The sequence below is a fragment of the Haemaphysalis longicornis genome, unplaced genomic scaffold (assembly GCF_048455015.1).
Source record: "Haemaphysalis longicornis isolate Haplotype H1 unplaced genomic scaffold, Haemaphysalis longicornis Haplotype H1 scaffold_6, whole genome shotgun sequence".
Taxonomy (NCBI): Eukaryota; Metazoa; Arthropoda; class Arachnida; order Ixodida; family Ixodidae; genus Haemaphysalis; species Haemaphysalis longicornis.
Window position 1 is genome coordinate 2,314,302 of NW_027526407.1, and position 19,278 is coordinate 2,333,579.

Here is a 19,278-nt window from a genome sequence, read left to right on the forward strand (position 1 = left end):
CAGCAAAAGGCCTACAGTTAAAATCACCAGCTCAGTCGCTAGAATGCTCATGCAAGCACTTCTTCAACAAGGCTATGTACGGGGCCTTACCTGAGCAGCCTGCTGCGCTTTCTGTTATTTATAGACACAACGAGACAGGAAACTTTTGTCCAATGCCACGTGTCCAAAGCGCTCGCTTGTACTGGTGATTGTGTCAAAGGTCGCAGTGTTGGAGCGTTTGGTAACACTCGACCCAGAATACGTCTTACGTTACTGCTTTAAAGCCATTGAAACCTAAACAGCAAAACCATTGCAATAATGCGATAAATAAGGTCCTAGAAGTGGGATAAATCTGCACTGTCAGAATTGTTCTCGTCAGCAGAAAATTGAAAATTATTATAAATCCCATTTACGAAGAACCTCAGTTTTCTGGCGCTGCCAAAATGTACCAATCAAGGCCCACAGCTGAAAATGTCGTTTTTGAAACGGATAATACGTAATACGCTGTTTCAAGAGAAGTAATAACAAAGACCATATTAACCCGAACACTAGAATAAGTGTACTTCATAAAAACACACTGACCACCACTACTCGGCTGAGATGGAAAAAGTACAAAATTAGGCTTTACATTTTATATATTTTTTAAATGCAGCTACACAATTTACATATTTAATGAAACCGCGACGAACTTGTGTGGCGGCAGAAATTTTGCGTTACAAAAATATTGTACACACACTTCCTTTCGGGCATTTTATAGATTTTTCGTTTTCTCCGCAGTACTAAAAATTCTGACCTAGAAGGTGGTGTACCATATAACTATACGCCAAAATGACGTCCATGTAGAGCTTAGCGGTTCTTATAATTTCAACGTATTTCAGCGCGTTGGCTGTAGAAACAGTCAAGTGGGCGTTCATTGAGATTTTCTCTGAACATTTACCTTGTCTGTTTCATCTGCTTTTGGAAGACGGTCGGATCGGGGGAAGGACGGTGGCAATTTTTTTTGCTCTTAGGGGTTCGTGTAGATATACCGTAGGGCTAGAATGAGATCATTGAAAAGGTATTTCTACAACGTTTAGCACAACCCACAATGACATTTACACTTTCCAAGATTGAAATTGTCAGTTCTTTCGCAAATTACAGAGCGGAATTGTACAACCGGAGACTGTCTCCAGTCTCGTCACCTAAACAGGCACGGAAATATGAAAGGAGCAAATTGATTTCATTTCATTGCTAGACAAGCCGTCAAGCAAGCAACATCTCTGAATTCTCACACGATGAATTTTGAATGGCTTTTAGTTAATTAGATGGTTCTATAAAAGTTATCATTGCAATCGGGTTAGAATCGCTCATCTTTGTTACGAGCAAAACAATGGCTGGCACAGCCTTGTGATAAAAACGTTCTAAAATCCCCGTACTACTGCGCCTCGGTATTTTTAGGGGCGAAGCTCCTCTTGCTCGGGCCCTGTCCCGCCCGTCGTTGCTGCTGTGTACGGCATGAAACATTATGATGACTGTGGCAGGATCCCCAAGGAATTGGCCAACTAAAGATTGGCCGAAGAGGACAAAACGTTCAGCGCGTTTGTTGCTACACATCAAGTAGAAGAGGAAGAAGAAGAGGTTGTCATTCGTCGCCTGCGATCTCAAGACACGTACCGGGGGTACACGACACAAAACGCTCGGCAGAAGGCGACGGCCATGAGGGCTAAAATGTCACATACCGAATTTGCCAACTTACCCATGGAGATTCTCATCGTCCAAAACAGCCCCTACATAACCACCCCAAACATCGACGTCGTTTACGGGCTTGTCAACAGAGCGGTGGAAAGCTTGATGTGTCAAGTCTTTATATGATGTGCGGGCGAATGTTTCACGGTTTCACCGATAAGCAATTTCGCTTTGCCCCTCTCATCATCATTCACTTCGTGGAGATGGCGGAATTTTTTTCAAGTAATTTTACCTGCGGAAATGTTTCTAAAATTGCAAACAAGACGCTGATGGGTGAACAAAACTATTTAACAGACATGAGTTACCCAGCTGAAAAGTTTACCAGCATTGAAAAATACCCAAACAGATTGTAGAAACCCGTTACTAATTATTACAATTCGGACAATCAGGACGCGAACCGTCCAAGCGCCAATACCTAAAGAAACTGTGACGAAGTTGGTAGTACTCAAGTTACGTAGTTGGAAGTTATTCTCAGACTATTCTCTTTTACAAGACGTACTCAGTGACTTCTGGTACGGCTGTCCCAATGTGACTGTCTCGTAAAGTAGCTTGTAGACACGCGGGTTGGATGAACGGGTAATGCAGCACTTCTCCGAGGTTTGGAGCGCTGTGGCTGCTCCTTTTGCAGCTATTGAGGAGAGGAGACAGTTCCTGGTTCCAAAGCATCCCCTTCGGTCCATCAAAACCTGGAAACCGCCAATCTGCACGTAAAACCGTAAGAAATTGTGGACGTGATTCAACGTAAATTTTCTTCCATTGGCACTGGTAATTCCATCAATGCGTCCATCCTCTGTTTGAATCGGTGGGCAGTTGTATCTGCAGGGAATACTGCCATTGGGCTGTTTGTAGAGAAACTTTGGTGTTGGTATTGTTTTCCTATCAATGCTTTTGGCGATTTACCTCCAAGTTTATTAGTCCCGACACGGGAAGAATACCCTGAAACATTCTAGCAACTGGCACTCATATAAAAAAAATACCGCCAGGTTTCTTTACACAGTGCAATTTCGTTGTTTTGAAGTGGTGTGTCGCTTTACCCAGTTGACAGAATTTCTCTTCCTCCTTCTTTTAGGCTTTCACGTTACAAAAAAAAAGTAATTTCCTGCTGTTCCTGTTTGTTTAAAGCAGAAGTATTTAGCAGTTCTCTTCTGCGAAAAACAGCCCTTGCTTGTGTGCCGTGCAGACTTTCCCTGCCCTTGAATAAAGAAAATTAAAAAAATTCCCTCATCTTTACGAAGTGAATGATGATGAGAGGGGCGAAGATAAAATGCTTGTCGGTAAAACGATGAAATATTCGCCCACACATCATTGAAGACTCTACACGTCAAGCTTTCTACCGCTCCGTTGACAAGCCCTTCGACAATGTCGATGTTTGTGGGGATTATGTAGGGCTTGTTTGGGACGACGAGAATCTCCATGGGTAAGTAAGTAGGCGAATTCGCTGCGTGACATTTTTGCCACCTTAGCCGTCGCCTTCTGCAGAGCGTCTTGTGTCACGTACCCTGGTACGTGTCTTGAGGTCGCAGGCGACGAACGAAAACCTCTTCTTCTTCCTCTCCTCCTTGTTAAGTAGCAACGAACGCGTTGAACGTTTTTACCTTTTCGGCTAATCTTTGGTTGGCCAATTCCTAGGGGGATCCTGCTACAATCATCATCAATGTGCCGTGTACAATGTGCCGTGTACGGCCGGGACAGGGCCAGAGAAAGAGGAGCTTCGCCCCTAAAACGAATCTGTGATCAGAGAATATTTGAACTTGGCTCCCCATAGTAATAGGGCAATGCATCACAAATTACATATCTTCGCATGCTAGCAGTCGTAACAAATGTAGTAGATGTTATCTAGAGTTTGGCACTTGCAAACATTGCCAAATATTCCAATAGGCTTGCACGCCATTCACCCTTAGTACAAATAAGCAAAATTTGAATGATAAATATATGCAGGCTCTTGCAGAAAAGGTGTCTGTCAACGTTATTCGCACCAAAAGACAAGAACAAACAAAAGCGAAGGAAGAGACGCCAAAAAGATGTAGCAATAGACAAGTATCACCGGGATTTTTTTAAATCACGTAAGCAGTCGTGCATGAGCCAACGAAGTTTTATTCCTCCCCGTGACGTGTATTACAAACTGCGTTTAATTAAGTATATATCCGTCAACTTTCCGGAATACGTTGCCGAATGATTTCACACAATCAATGATTCTACAATGGTATAAATGCAATAGGATATCATCACCAAACGCAGGCACAGTGGCTTAGTCAGCGTGCTCTGGTACAATGCGACGTACATAAGCATTTACAAATCTGCTCGTATGGGCCAGATTTTCAAAACACAGTCCTAATATTGTTTCACTCAAAGTAGTTACGATGCCTAATCGTACTATAAATTATCATAGGCCACGTACACACCAAGGAATCCTGGTACTCTCTACCATATCTCAATTGTTCTCTGTGACTTACGGAAAGGTGACATGATTAGCAACGGACGTTCTGTCTTATAGCAACACACTGGGCAAGAACGCCCAATGACAAGCCTACTCCTCAAAGAAAGCAAAATAGGTAAATTGTCGCCTAAGTAATAAAATGATCATGTTATTAGGAGGGCGCATATGTACCACGTTACAGGTGCGGCTCCATACAACAGTCAGCACCCTGGATGCTACGCGCGTGTTGTCTTTCATACGACTGTTCTTTCACCATTACAGATGCAACTGAGTATGAGCTGCCGGAATTTAAGCCATCGACATTTTGGTAGGCAAGAAACATTGGCAGCGCAAGCAATACAGCAACTCGTGTTCCGCACTTCACTTAAGCTTTCTGATTTTCTGCATCTAACGTAGCTGTCGGTGTTGTAGAAGTATTGCGTCTCTTTGTGCCTACGCATTCAAATAAATTCCAAACGGTTCATACACGCCTTACTACTTGCGTTTGCTGCGAAACCACATTTTTTATCGGCTAGTGTGCGTGAGTTTTAAAGACCTTCAAATAATGGCGCCCTCTTAGACAAGGCGCGCTGGACAAACAAATCTGTCGATTGTTCTGCATGAACAGATATAAGAACATGCTTTCTACCTAAATAGACCACTGTTTTAAATAAAATGTTTCACGCTCCGGCGGAGTAATCATTTGTTTGAACACATTTCGCCGAACATTTTCTGTATGGTTATTCTGTTAGTTGCAACAACTTTGTTACACAAGTACCAGTTGCCTCACTGTATTACAAATGAACAAACTACTTTACAGAGAAGTCCTACGAACCCACCGTTGAGCAAATGCTTTTCATGGATGATAACGCGACGTGCGGCGTATTCAAGGTGAAGAATGGTGAGGCAATATTTTTATCGTGTATAGCAGTTGCCCGCATATCTTTTTCTAGATAGATGTATCTGATCATGTGAGTATGTAATTACAAGAAAACAGAGCTTCTTAAATAAGCAAGAAAGTTAAAATAATATTGCGAGTATAATATTGCATCAATCGTCGTCGTCTGCCTAACCCGATTTAAAATGCATCCTCAATATTACTTGCTCACAAATAACTAGAAACAATCAAGATTGGAAATTCTAAATTTATCTTTTCATAAAAGAGGGTAAATTAGTTTACAGCGTTGCTATTTGATAAGCGGCCATTACATATCCAAAAGCATTCCAGATTTGTCACTTGGAGAGGGCTGTAATGCTTGATATTATTAGGAAAATGAGAAAAGCTTCTCATGGGTTTTGGAGAGATCAGACCGGAAATGCATTTATTTGTTGTATAACAATAAAGTCACACACAAAAGAGCGTACATCTTTGCCAACCAAAATGTTGGTGTATGCTGGGCGGCGAACAAAAGGTGTTATTCAGACCATCTCCAAAGAAATAATAAGTGCAACTCTGATGAAGCAGTTTATGGGAGAAGGAAGGCGATAGGCCTGAAGGGGTAGTGGGGGTAAAGGGGGGGGGGTAGTTTTCCAGTTGTCATCTTGAAAAAACCTTGGTTTGCGGTATCACTTCTCGTTTCTACAAAACTTTTTTTCTGGAATAAGGAAACATCAATTTCGCTAGCAATGTTTTCCAGGGCCTTCATTTTATTAGGAGTTCGTAAACGGCTTCGTCTGCAATATTTCTAATTCCCTCCGATATCGTTTAAAATTTGAATACGTGACGAGTATACCCACGCTTAGGGGTTGGCGAGAGAGTGCATTTTTAGATTGGAGTTCTACGGTCGATTGGAGCGTGGGTGTGTGCATGTTAGGGACAAAACATTCTGTATTTTGCAAATTTGACGCAATTCAGGACAAGGTGGTGGATTGCTGGAGAGGTAACTGAATTAAAATAGGGGCATTTGCACTTTTACCAGGTATGGGTCATCGTTCAAAATAAACTCTGATGGTGCGGCGCTTAGAATAACCAGTCAGTGGAGTTAAAACTAGCATGAGCCTGCTGTGTAGTTGCATGCCCCTCTTTATTAAACAATGCCGTTTCTTCTTGTCGACACTCGAGCCAATACGAGACTCTATACGGCACCTATAAGTGGTTGCCGTCTAGCCTATCTCCGGATGGTAGCACAATTGAGTAGTCGGTATAAAGCGCGATATTGAATGTTTTGATTCCCCCTTTAAAGTATACAAATTTACTGATGTTTTAGGGTTGTAGTATAGTTTTTTATTATTATTTTTAAACACTCTGCAGCTTTTCGAGCTAAATTATTAATGGGTGTGGGTACAACCCACCAATAAGGAAAGGGCATACGGCAATTTATGAATGAAAACAAAACAAACGATTTGGGTAGCAACAATTGCAGAAGGGAAATAAACTAAACAGTAAAGAAAAATAAGAAGAGCGAGATCACATGTATATAATTTAGACGTACAATCAAAACGTGATTTAGCGATGTTGAGGGGAGTTACCAATGAATTCGTTAAATCACGAGCTTCTGTAAATCACGTTATGAATTTGTCAGTTTTTTAATTCGGTACATTCGAATATATACTGCAGTCGCATTCACAAAGCGTATCCGGCGTCGTGATTTTAAAGTCTAGGTCTTCCAAAAAAATGGCTGTCAGAGGCTACGTGCAGACACCACGGAAATTGCCAGCTGAAAACAAATGGCCCCCCGGTGACTAGAAATTTATTTTTCATTGCAGAAGTCGGCGATCATTGCGGCCATGTACGTTCTTAGAAACAGCTGCACGAGTGTCCCGTACATTTTTAGGGCATCAAGTGGGTCTTCTCTATCGTCGTTCGTTCCGACAAACCTCCGCAGAAGATATGGGCCATTTATCACTTAAGCTGGTGTCGGCACAGGAGCTTCGATATCTTCAAAGTTTTCGTCTGCGTCTGCAGCTGCGACTTCCTTCCCGCATCCCACAAGACTCAACGTACCTCCGTCACCCGAAACTCCCGTATTGATCGCATTGCGTATGCGCTTACGTCGTAGAAGAAGCTTATTCGAACGAGCATTTTGTCCACTCAACCAAGGTGCTGTCAAGCATCCTCACGCTGATGTCTAACACACCGGTCGACCTGTTAAGTGGCGCGCTTGCTTGCACAAAACACTTCCGCGCACACGAGTAGCAATGCTAGACAGACTGTGGTATTAAGGACTAGAGCTGGATGGGGTGATGTGGAACAGCGTCGTTAGTTCTTTTTTCTGTGTATGCCACCACTATGTCTTCTTGTGAACTGTTTCAGTAGCAGGGCGCACTTCTGCAAGAATACTTGATAGCAATGCTCAGCACCAGTAACTGAGAAGCACCTGAGGTCCCCGTGATGCATGAGTATGAGTTTCAAGAAAAATAAACAACCCGAGAAGCGCTGGTGGTACGAAAACGAGCAGTTTCTGCTTAGCGTGCTATGTGCAGTGATGATATATCTATGTCGAGCAGGATTAGCTGGTACGGGCCCGAATATAGCAATGCCAACGTAGTTAAATGGCGTAGATGGAAGTGACATGCTGTTGTACTAGCCCTGAATAGGGAGACTTTGGTCGTTAGCGGTGTTGACAGAAAGCATGTTGGATGCCCAGCCAAGAGGGTCTTCACTCAGTAGTAGGTTTTACAAAACACGAGGTGACCAGCGGTGCGACCATGGTGCAATGGTGCAGTGCCCTTAAATTATGCCTACATAGACAAGCCGGTTGAGCACGGACCCGTTTGTCGCATTTGTCATGATTGTTTTAGCGAAGAAGAATCCCACTCTTAGGTCTAATGGTGCTTTTACATGCGAGGGCAAGCGCGTACCTGTCCTAACTCGACAGTTATGATAGTTATGACAGTTGGAAAGGGTTGGCTTGTGTGTAATTACCGTTGTAAATTAATCGACTTCCATTCAGAAGATCGATTAAGTTACAGCAGCCACTTTCCCACTTTAAAGGGAGGGTAGTTGAGAGGTTGTCGCTACTCTGACTTGTTCAACAGGTGACACTGAAATAGTAAAAGTCTGAACGTGCGATTGTGAAATGTCCTCTGCCGGTCACAAGGAGACGTAACAATGGTCTCCGACATAGACGACAGTCAAAAAACAGCCTGGTGGTCTGTTACCAAGTAACTACCGCCCACACAAATATGGCTGAAACTTATGAATGCACCACACAATGGCCAGATATTTCTGTTCTGTGATAGTATAGTTCTTTTCGGGAGCTGTTCAAGCAAGGCTGGCGTCGGCTAAAACTCGCTCTGATAAATAGGCCTTACGATGCAAACGAACTGCGCCAATGCCGCGACCATTCGCATCCCCGTGAAGTATTATTAGAGGTGTGGCACCGAAATAAGAGAGAATGCATACTGAAGTTGAGGATTCCCTCCGCTTCTCGAACGTGGTTCCGCAGTCTGATGGGCACACAAGCACTGCGCCAGTTGTCAACGAGGTGGTGAAGCAGTAGGTACAAAATTCTTAATAAAGCGACATAAGTACGACGCTACATTGACAAACCTCCATACCTCTCTTTGACATTAAAGGAGTACTACACTAAATTTCTCGCTTTCAGTTTTTATACTGTAAAGAATACCTATTGGCCGAGTAATTACGAAACTCGAACCGAAAGCCGTCAGCTGCCAACACAGAAATAATTATAGCATGTTTATTACAACCAGTTTCAAATTCAGTCGCCGCGCGGGAAAATGGCCGTTCGAAGGCCAGCCTGCAAGCGGGCCAGTCTGATGTCATGGTCTCACCCGCGAAGTGAGGGACGTTCGACGCATCGTCTGCTACGATTGCACATGGTCCGCACTCACGCGAGCAGTCGACATGCTCTCTGAATCGTCACCTCGGATGAGTCGCTGCCACCCGACAGACAGAGCAACTTTATTTCGCCAGGCGATTAGCCGCCGATGTCTTCGCGGTCGTCCGTTTTTTAATATAACTGCGGCTCGAACCGGTGAAGACGTGATAGCAACAGCTTGTCGCCACTCTCATAATCAATCTTATCGCGAAAAAGAAGCTCCACATGCGAGAAAGTGGATGTAAGTGTGGTGAAAAATTGTGCTAGGGGTTGTTATCAGCGCTGAATTTAAAAGGGGCGTTCAGATATTTGCCGCGATGGTAAGCCTGCGCTGAGCGGCAGCGGAGGATCGGCGCTCCAACCCAGCACTGCCGGCACAGCGGTGCGGCGAGCGGCCGAAAGATGGCGCCACCTGCGCGCTACAATCAAAACAGGCCCCGGCCGAAGTCTTGGTCACCGATCGCTGAAACGGCAATTATCGCCAAAATAAAACTCAGTATGGGAAAAAGGGAATGATAGTGTGGCGAAAAGTTGTGTAACGGATGGTCATTCGCAGTTCTACAGATACCGGCGATCAAATATTCGCCACGATACTAAGATTGAAGTTCTCAACATACAAGTTGAACCGAAGAACGCCGAGTCCCCTGGCTTGGGCGGCAGTTCTTGCGGCCGCCGCCGCGCACGAGCTCAGTCCACGTTTAACGCTGTATGTTGTCGCGTGGAAAATAATGCATCTTGGCGTCGTCGTCGATTTGCTCGGACAGGCTTCCACGAGAAGTACTTCGCATTCCGCGAGCTTTCCATAGCACAACTTGGGCGAGCTCGGCGATGCGCACCGCTGCATCTCCGTGGTGCGCGTCGACATCGCGTCCCGCGCGATGCCGGCACCGCGCAGTTTTCGGCACCAGTGCAAGGAAACACCCTACGCCGGCCACGAACTGAAGAGGAAAGACGTCGAACACGCAAATTGCGCAAAGTTTACAGGCATTGCTCACACAGCTAAACCCGTACGTCTCCAGCCAAAATCAATACCACCGACAACATCAGCGCAGGATATCGTTTCCGGTTCCGAAAACGACTATATGACGTCACCTTGAACCGGCCAGACTCGCCAGCTGATGTTTCGTCATGCCGAAAGCGATTTTGCTAGTGCTGCCGATTTGTGGAAGCTCGTGGCCGGGACGATCAAAATCGATTTTAGATGTCATTCCGGCATCTCATCGCTGCAAAAATTTCTTTGAGATGTCTGTGCAAACTAATGAAGCCAATTATATCATTTTTTGGCGTCAAAATCTGGTGTAAGTTCTCCTTTAAGGCTGGTGAAAATTTATCACAGCGTAATTATCGTCGGGATTGGGGCGAAATCTATATTCACTGACAATGTGAGTAAGTAATTTGGTTGTTTTTCTGTTAAGCTCTCTTTTGTGTGTTGCAGATCAAAAAATATTCGACTGTAGTTCAAAAAACCAACCCTAGTTGAAACAAATCACAATGTCGTCCAAAGAACACAGTTGAGGCACCTCGGAGGAGATTATCAATTATATGCTCAAAGGTTTTTAAAGGCATTGCGAAATTTAAGGGAATCAAATTCTATTTCTAGAGCCCTTCGTGCGTGGCGAAGGCTCCTTTTTTGTCTGCCTCTACGTCGTGCATACGAATCTCACTATACTGTAATTGTAAATCTCGAAAATATTCCGCACCGTGCACTGTATCCGAAGCATCGTCGATACCGGTTATCGCTTACACACATTTGCGTTTTATCATGTTCACATCCCCATAATTCATGCAGAACCGCATAGACACCTCTTTTTGACGAAGTAACATAACGGGCTGCAACCGCTAGCTGGCTGATGGGTGAACTATGCCGTTCCAGACCAAATTCCCTACGGTTTCTTTGATCATGTTGTATTCTGGCAGAAAAACACGTTAAGAACGACGGCGGATGATGTGTCAGCCATCTTTTTCAAATCTATCAGACGTGGCTAACGTCTTGCCAAGAGCTGAGGGCATCACGTTAAATTAAGCTTTGTTCTTCCACAAAATCAAAAACAGCATATCCATCTGCACTGGGGAAGGTATGGGCTAACCGCAGGAGAAATAGCTGTAGCCACCATTTCCAAATCGCGATGAGGTGAGTCTGTCGAGACAAAGCAAAGCGGGATGATATCTACGGCATCGTTGTAGGAAACAGATTTAAAAGTGGTGCTGAGTGGTAGTACAATTGGCTTTGAAGCAGTGTTCGTGGCCGCGAAGACACACTTTCATTGTGGAGACCTCCAGCCCTCCACGCACGGCACGTGTGCTGTCGTCGAAGATGACCCGCGGGAGAGATTGCGGGACCTGACGCTTCCACAATTGGGCAGGTAACGTTCCACAGCACCGACGACATTCTTCTTTCTACAATCAGAAATTAACGTGGTTAGGTACTAGCCGTACACGTTTACCAAGTCTGATGGGAACTACTGCACAACAGAGAAAAGCCGCCGTTTCTGTTGTACTGGCGATAGAGTATTTCCTGTTTTATTTTGAGGACAAGACGTTCAGGCTTTTCACTGCCAACCATAGCCTTATATATGTACTGCGTGACAGACAACCAAAAGGCGAGTATCTCGTTGGATCTTCCAATTTCAGCAGTTCGACTTCGAAGTACTACACCAATATGGACAATTTTCTGAGATGATGACAAGGTTTCCCGTTTTCCTGTTGAAAGCTGTGAGAATAAAGACTAAATCAATAAAGTGAATGTTGTGAAATTGTGGGAAGGAACAGAAGAGCTACAGTGCATATAAACAAGGCCCTTTCCACGTAGACTGGTCAGAGTGGTTATGGAGCTCTTCCGCGACAGTCCTGAATCATGAGGTTACGCCGTCCTCTGGTTAACCTATTGCAAGACCTGGGAAAGGTTAATGTGGCGGCACATGAAAGTAGATATAAGTGCATGCGTTGCCTTTGGTCACTAATGCCATCTAAGGTTAGAAAATAAAATCGAAAATTCACGCTACGACTTTGCCAGCTTATTTAAAAATACAAGCTGAGACAGCACATGTGCACTTCGCCAAGCTGAAAAACAAGTCTGAATGTTTAGGCAGGCCACAGACTTTCTTACTGTGTATCAATGAATGACCCAGGACAGTGTCTGCTAAAGAAGGAGAGGAGGGCGGAACCACTGAAAAAGCGCTTGTGAACAGTGAGATGTTTAAGGGGTAAAGTACATTGTGTCTCACAAGTAACCGGTGTCAGGAGAGGACCCATCACACGCGGAGACAACCACGTACCTTTTGCAGCCATATATCACCCGGCGGCTTTTAGAACGGGCGGTAAGAGATATTAAACACATGTTCACTGGTGCCTTAACTTTTCCGGGGGTTGAAAATGCTGTCTGGAAGTGGCAGCCACGCGTCACAGCCGGTCGAACACAAGTGCGGCAGGGTGTAGCCCTTAGCATGCTCCCTTTGGCTCACTATCATGCCTGCCCGTCAGGGAGATCCTTCGGCTGACGACAAAGCTTACACTTCAAGAAAAGAAAAGGACAGCTGATAGAGAAATGAAATAAAGCGTGCACGGCTGAAGAAGTCTAAGGCAGGGCTGGAGGCAGGGAAGAACAGAAAGTTGAGGAACAAATTAAAGATTGTTTCCACGTGAACGGCATCGGATTTTTACATTTAACTGGGATCGTTACAATTGCCGATAATGTAGAAACAACACTCACAAGCATTGCGAAGCTTTTTTGATACTCAGCCGCAAGGAGCCGTATCCAGCACCACAGAAGTAATTAGGGATGGTTGGCAGCCATCACGTCCTCTATTTCAGCAAAAATACGACCTTGGTAATGTTCATGCACATGCCGAGGTCGCAGCAACACCTGCACGCACTAATGCTTCCCCGCTACCACCCCTCCTAATGCTGTCGGGAGCATGACCACACGTGTCTGGCTCCAGTGTGAGTATATCGCCCACGGAACGCCTATTGAAAGGCCTCAGAAGACGATTCCAGGGCAGTGCAGCTTGTCCGAAATCGAATGCAGCGGAAAGCCTCTTTTCTTTTATTCAAAATATAAAAACGAGACGGGTATCAATCTAATCGGTCATTACTTCCGAGCGACGGCAGCACAGTGCTTGGTGCGCCACCTTCTTGCGGTTACTGGCCGTGGCGGGTTCTACACATCTGACCTGAGAAATTTACAATCTCTCAGTAGGCCCCACACCATCCACTCAGCTTCACATCTCCGTAGACCACAATAAAGCTCCTTCTATACCGTCCGCCTTAGGAAAGACGTTACTTTTATCCAATTTACTAAAGCTATCTGTTTGCGTTTTTTACCGGACGCTACGGATACAAGTGTATAGCCAGGGCGGCCATGCTGAAGGTGGGGTGGCGCGTAATTGGAAATATACGTGGAGCAGGCCGGTGGCGTAAATTAACGGGCGTTTCAATACATCGGGTTCTATACGGACACGGCGGAACGTAATCGTAATGTTAAAATTAGCAAAAAATTCGAAATATTGAAGTTTTAAGTAACTTGCCTTCACTTGTACAGAAATATTTGTTAGTTATTACTAGATGAACTTTTTAGGAACAACACCTAACGTAATTAAAGCCCAGAATAAATACAACTAAATCAAATCAATGAATAGCTGTCGGCAAGAACCCACAAACGAAACTCACAGGCTACGTTGCGAACATCCATTTTTTAGTGGTAGCTTCACAGTAGCAGCTCCATTGATTCTAAGGTACAGCAGCCTGTGTGCGTGCGATGTTGCTTTCGGTTCGTTTTTTTATTTCATATCTAATTTTTTCTCTTTTGCTGGAATTTGTTATGACCAAATTTACAGCGGTTGTAATTGAATTCGTCTTTGCCATATGCCATCGCAATATAATAAAGAAAAACTTAGTCGGTTTTGTTGCTAATTAGCATATTTGGGCTCCCAGGCCCATTTTTTTATAAAGTAAACATGAAGCTTTGCTTCCATTGCTTCACGATGAGGCCAATTCTAATTTATTATCACTGCTCAACTGTAATTGTGCTCGTTTTTCTCAATATTTCTGAGACATTAAAATTACTAGTAAAGCCAATTTACAGAAAAGTGTCCTCACATTTAAAACCTTGCCACGTGTATTGAGATTAGAAAACCAATGCTCTTTTTTATCCTTAAAGGATCATCTGATCCCTGGTGTGATCTCCGAGTTCGCCACAATCCTAAGAAAATTTCTCCTGAATGCCTCAGCTTCATCGGGGAAAAAAGTGAATGCTATCCTACCAAACAGGTGTACAATGACTTGTGTCAGAATTAATTCTGTTCAACAAGTGGATTCGCAAAAGTAATTTGCCTCGATAAAAATTTTCAGTTGAAATAAAGTCCAATGCAAATAAAATTGTCTATGTATTGGTAGTACATTTCTTCAGCGAAGAAAAAGATAGGTTTGAGAAATATTTTACTTTGTGGTGTAATAAAGAAATTTGGTTTTGTACCGTTCTTTTTTGTAATGTGAACTTTCGCAGTCGGTTTTACTTCGGCATTCATGGCGAGAATTCGACATGTGTTGCTGAAGATTTACTTGGATTACTCCATGAGTTATTTTATTGCCTGCAGAATTCGATTTGTCTAGTGCGTGTAAATACTGCAAAAAGTCGAACATTGGGATACTTTTACTCTTCATGGTATAGAACACATACGAAACCCTGCGCGAACACATAACTGGCCCTTGAGTGTGACTTAGACAATGTTTCATCTTAGTGCGATACTTTGCTAATGAAGCTTAATGTTACTTAATGCAAGATAATGAGAGTTTGACGTCGAACATGTTACATTTCTACTAACTACGTACTAATAATTCCTCCCTTACTATAGTTAGTTCTTACAAGTTCCTTAGCGTTACAGAATCTGACAACCTTTCCTGGCAGACTCACATTGACCTTATTAAACAATGCTAACCGCACTCTTGGTTATTTACGCCATAATTTGTCCCTTGCCCCGATGCAACTAAAACTTCTTCTCTATAAAACATTAGTGTGACCTAAGCCCGAATATTCATCATCTGTATGGGTTCCACTCGTAAACATTGATATCAGTAGCCTCGAAGTAATTCAAAATCGCTCCGCTCGCGTTGTTTTGTCCACCTTTTGACGTACAGCAAGCGTAACTCATATAAAGACAACTTTAAATCTACTTAGCCTTCACTTCGCCACAAAATCTCGCGCCTATGCCTCTTCCACAAGTTGTACCATACCATGCACTCACTGAGTAACTTTCTTTTTTTGTCGCCATACTACATTTCATCCCGCAGCGATCACCACTTAAAAGTTTAAATTCCCAGCAGCCATACAAATCTTCATTTTAATTCCTTCGTAACCACAAGATCGCACTGGAATCACCTTTCAATCACTGACCCTGCCAACTTCAAGAGTACCATAAACACATACCCTTTTTAAACATGTTCCATTTGTTTGCACAGACTGTTGTTGGTTTTTCCACCACTCCTCTCTGTAACACTTTGTGCATTGAGAGTAAATAAATGAAATGAAATGAAATAAAAAAGAAAATCATGAACAGTGGAATGAACGCCAGCGTCAGTAGCTCATGTGGGCATTGTTGAACCACAGAAAATAGAAAACACCACGCGGTACTCTTCTAGAAACGAGTTAACTGTGAGCAGTGACAACGAGGACTGGGCGATTCACGCACACGTCAACCAACATCACAAAAAGTATAAAGGTGTAGGAACAGAAACCGCAAGCGGATGCCTTGGAGCATTCCTCATTCTCCAGAGATGGCCTCCCCGTATGTTTTAAGGATGGTGCTCATCTATTATCTGCTGCTTCCTTTTTGGGCTACTGATACAGGATTCAACTGCCTTTAAAAAAACGATGGCTGTAATTTAAACAGCCACACTTAAGACGTTTTTACAAGTCCTGATCATTCTTTGCGGGGTCGAGTACATACTTTGGGCATTTTTAATACAAAATCCAGTAAATCGAACCATACTACTGCCTGCTCGGTTTTTTATTGTGAAAATATTATTACGGCATCGTTCCTTACACATACATAGCTAACATACTCATAACTGTTAAACTGCCGTTTCAATTCAACACCCGTGACCAGCCACCACCGACCTCACTAAAGTACGAATAGTCCAAAGGCTTTTCAACCGAAAAGACCACCATAACATCAAGAGCTCTAGAAGTGTGAGCTCTGAGGCTACCACCATAATCTAATGGCGTATTCGGTTGCGCGTTTATGAGCGCCCTGGAGTGCTCTGAAAAGCGGCTGCTCCTTCGGTTGGTAGAATTCGAGCGCTCGAACTACCTTCGTTTGGTTCTTTCGGAGCGTCAGCCTCCGGCTCGGAGCCCTCCCGACCACTCTCACTTCGAAGTGAGAGCGTGGCGCGAAATAACCAGGACTAAGGGTCACGTCCCAAAACGCCCCTGTTTAACCAGCGGCTTTAACCGCTGGCTGCACGGTGGCCCTACAGGCACTACAGGTGCGCTGCTCTGAGATCGCCGATGCATTCGGTTGGTACGCTACCTCTAGCGCTCTGATTGCAAGCCGCCTTGGCATCTGGCGACTTCGAGCCAGAGGACTGGAGTGGCAAACCGAATACGCCATAAGCAGTGGCCGATCTGCGAAAAGCCCGACGGCTGGCCTTCACCGAATGTAGTGCTTTCTAGGCGAACAACCGGATTGAGGGCCTTCAGATGGCCACTGCCGGTGTGGAGTTGGCGTTATTGTCAAGGTGCTTTCTTCCCCACCTAAAAGTTGCAGTGAAGTCAAGCTCATTGCGTTAAAGAATACAAGGTTCCATGTATTAGGAACACTTTTTAGTGACTGCAACCTGTTCAAAGCGTGGTGTTTTGTAAGCAGTCTAAAGTGACTGTCTGATGAGGCATGGTAAATAGTTTTTGTTTCGCAAGAACAGCACCGAATTTTTTGTCATAGTGTTGTTCTCAGTGTGATTGAGGAAACCGCTCCCGCATGCAACTACCATTTCTCTGCATTGATCAATTTATTAGAAAAAAAACAGCGCATATGGCTTGAGCACTGTCAAAAATGTCAAAAATAGCGGGTCTACTGTAAACATGACACAGTACTACTCCAGAAGTCATTGCTTTGTTCCACCACTTTAGTATTTTCCACAGTCACCTGGCCACACAGAGAGTATTCCGGAGTGCATGAGCTCGTTGTGTCGTGTTGCCTCATACGGAAGCTTCAAACAGCGAAAGAAACAATACCCGAATACAAAAAAAACAGCGGATAGTGTTTTTGCTCTGTGGTTGTAATAACTGTATCACTGCGCCTAACTTCTCATAATCTCACGTAACTCCGTCTTCGCTCATTAAGCGCACACACAGCTTTAAACATTGAGCAGCAAAAGGACACTTCTTGGTGATATGCCAAAGGGCCTGATACTGTAGACTCCGCAAAATTTATCCTTGAGACAGAGGTGCCCAAATATACAAGAAAAGAAAAGAAACATACAAGAAAAGACTGCGGATACGGCTGTTCATCACGCCCTTGCATGTAGAGGAAGCGTTCTGCTCCCGACTTGCGAGGGTTTTATATTTTTATAGAGTATCTGGATCGGCAAACGAGGTCGTTTCTATCGGCTCGTTTGTGGCGTTCTCCGAGAGCACCGAGCATAGTTGAATACTTCAAAACTTTTAAGCCCCCCTCAACCACGTCAATCGTGAGGAATGGGCACTAAAACAGCACAGGGACGAGGACGGAAAAAGTGACTAGAGCACTGACGAACTGTGAATGATGTGTACCCAACTAGCCCAACAGAATATAAGTAAGAGCTGATTGTGGGAGTTCAAATATATTCAGATAGCTTAGAAGTCAAAGACCTTGGGGCATATGTCACGGCACAAAAAAAAATTACACCATCTCCCCGAAGGGAACTATGTGGTGATCCGAAGCATAATTCTTGGCGTTCATTCAGCGCAGCGTGTCTCAACCGAAGCAGGAGCTCTACGGGCCATCGTCTTGCATTGCCGACTGCTGCGATTCATCCCCGCCATGCCTCTGCTCGTTCAAACACATCCGCTTGCCTGTCCAATCCCTCGTTTGTGTCCCGTGATTACGTCAACCACCATTTCTGACCGCTCCTACCTCGCTACTACCATCGTGGACGTTCTATTGACGCAAAATATTACGCTGCCCCACACTGTGATCACCATCAAAGAGAACCGCGTTTGGCTGCCACTCCTCAACTTTGCGCACCATTCCAACATATTTCCTGAACATATTACAGTCGTCGTAGGTATCACCCATTTAGCTGCAGCTAACATTTCGGCATTTGCTGTAAACCGTGACCGAATGCAACAACATGGACCTAACCATGGAGCGACCTCGCAAGAAATATTTTGCACCCTTGATCACTCGCCACCTATCTCAAGTTCAAGCAAGCGAACTGCATTGTCTTTTGTCATCATTTGAAGATGTTTTTGATGTGTGTGGCAAAACTTTGGGGCAAAGCCTAATTCTGACGCACGAGATAGATACAGGTGATTCCAGGCCTATTCATCGCCGCCCGTACCATGTTTCACATTCTGAACGAGGAGTAACCCAGCAAGATGTTGAAAAAGTGCTCGCAAAGGACATAATTCAACCATCATGTAGACCATGGGCATCACCGGTCGTGTTGGTAAAAACGAAAGACGGCACATGGCGCTTCTGTGTGGACTGCCACCGCCTGAACCGGGTTACCAAGAAAGATGTCTACCTTCTATCTAGGATCAACGATGCCCTAAATTGCGTACATGCGACCAAATTCTCCTCCTCCACAGACCTTTGCTCATGTTATTGGGAGATTGCAGATAATAAATTGGACCGAGAAGAGACCACCTTTGTAACTTTCGACGGGCTATATCAGTTCAAAGTTAGGCCGGTCGGACTGTGCAACGCGCCAGCCTGCTTTGAGCATGTCATGGACTCTCTCCTGGGCGGATGCAAACGGTCCAGTTTCCCCTGCTATCTCGATGATGTCATCTTGTTTTATCCATCATTGGAGACTCAACTCTAGCTCCTCCGTGTAATACTTGCTCTTTTCTTTCACGCCAACCTGCAGCTCAACACTGCGAAGTGTCGCTTCGCCAGCCGCGAAGCAACCATTTTGGGCCACCTCGTCGATGCTCGGAGTACAGCCCTATCCCGATAACATCAACTAACTTAAGGACTTCACTATGCCCCGCTCATCGAAAGACCTCCGCAGTTTTGGGGGCCTCTGCTTATGTTTCCGCCGTTTTATAAGAGGCTTTGCGGGTATAGCACGTCCTATAAGCGATCTTTTGGAAACGGGCGCCACTTTGCATGGGGCACTAAACAGGCCATGGCTTTCACCACACTGTGCATCTCCTCATCACTTCGCCCATTTTAGCGC

At 44.5% G+C, this 19,278-nt stretch overlaps 1 long non-coding RNA gene across 1 annotated transcript in view; it reads left to right on the plus strand.

The window, feature by feature from the left end:
• Positions 1-14,274, plus strand: part of LOC144141360 (uncharacterized) — a 28,643-nt gene extending 14,369 nt beyond the window's left edge. Inside the window, exons 2-3 of the long non-coding RNA XR_013316549.1 lie at positions 4,941-5,021; positions 14,057-14,274. This is a non-coding gene — a long non-coding RNA (uncharacterized LOC144141360). The remainder of the gene's footprint in view (positions 1-4,940; positions 5,022-14,056) is intronic.
• Positions 14,275-19,278: the final 5,004 nt, after the last annotated feature.